Source organism: Phyllostomus discolor, chromosome 4 (assembly GCF_004126475.2).
Source record: "Phyllostomus discolor isolate MPI-MPIP mPhyDis1 chromosome 4, mPhyDis1.pri.v3, whole genome shotgun sequence".
Classification (NCBI taxonomy): Eukaryota; Metazoa; Chordata; class Mammalia; order Chiroptera; family Phyllostomidae; genus Phyllostomus; species Phyllostomus discolor.
The window spans coordinates 62,603,919-62,605,284 of NC_040906.2; the positions used below are offsets into that span (position 1 = coordinate 62,603,919).

The 1,366-nt window shown below is 44.7% G+C and overlaps 1 non-coding gene across 1 annotated transcript; it reads left to right on the plus strand.

The window, feature by feature from the left end:
* The first annotated feature begins 668 nt into the window (after nt 1–668).
* On the plus strand, nt 669–858 carry LOC114495728. Its single transcript, XR_003684419.1, has one exon. It is a non-coding gene; the product is annotated as a U2 spliceosomal RNA (small nuclear RNA).
* The last annotated feature ends 508 nt before the right edge of the window (nt 859–1,366 follow it).

Below are 1,366 nucleotides of genomic sequence, written 5' to 3' on the forward strand. Positions count from 1 at the left end.
GTATGTTCATGAATTGGTAATTATTGAGCTGGGCTGTGAGTGCATGCCAGGTTATCACACAAGTCTTTCTACTTTTGTTTAGGCTTGAAATTTTCCATAATAAAAGTTTTTGAAGTTTTTTTTAAGCTTTAAAGAGTTTTAAAATATTCACTGGGGCGGCTCAGTAGATTGAGTGCAGCCCTGCAAACCGAAAGGTCCCTGATTGGATTCCCATCCAAGGGCATGTGCCGTTGTGAGCCAGGTCCCCAGTTGGGGGAGTGCGAGAGGCAACTGATCATCTCTTGCATATCGATGTTTCTCTCCCTCTCTCCTTCCCTCCCCCTCTCTCTAAAAATAAATAAATATAATATATATATATTTTAAAGCTTAAAAATAGTTTGTTGACATGAGTCCCGGAGTTGTTTCTGACTCTCAAAGGAGTATAGAAAATATGGAAGCTGGGAGAAAGGAGCTGACCAATGAAATTTAGTGATTACAAGTACACAAAAGAAGTGTTTGTATAGGCCTCAAAAAGAATGCATCAGAAATTACCACTTTCAGTGAGACTGAGAAAGATGATCAGCTCAGAACAATATCAGGGAGAGATCTAGGGTGCTGGGGAGGGGTAGGGAGCTCTGGAGGTGTCAGCCTCCACGTCAAGTGAGCTCTGTGGCCTAGGTGGGATCATGATCCCTTTTCTGCCTATTGGCTAAAGTCAGATGCGGTATGTTCTTACCAATTAAAGCATCTGTTGCATTTTCCATTTGTGTACTGGGCACTAAAGTAATGTTTGGAATTAGGAGATGGATTGGGAGTTTGCTTTATCTACTTACTGTTTCAACCTATAATAGCTTTACTTCCAGGAATGGTGAATTCCTTTTGAGTTAATGACAGATTGTTTTCTGTTGTTCCCCTTGTCTCCTATAAAGTACTCTAATTCACTCTTACTGAGGCTCCAGAATGCATTTCTGCCATTTGCTCTGCTAGGACAGAACTTTCTCTCAGGGGAGTAGACAGAGTAGCTGAGCTAGCGCCATCTTGCCAGTACCACACCCAGCAGGGTGTTGGATAAGGGGCCCACTGGGGTAGAGGCAGGCCTGGGTTCAGAGAGAGAAGAGGCTGAGCCTGAGCCAGATTCTATGTCAAAAGACTGTGTGCCAGCACACGTGACCCAGAGGCATGGGCAGTTTGGAGGGGCAAGAAAACCTGTTGGTATTAGAGAGACTGCAGCAACATTGGTGGTAGCACCCACTGCTACCTCCATCCCCTACAAGAGTCAAATAAGGAGACCCTGTTTCTCATTCCATCCTGTAAACCTAGGGTGGTCCTCTCTGGGAAATAGGGAGAAGATGGGCGTGTGAGACCAGAAACATCTCCCACTCCCACA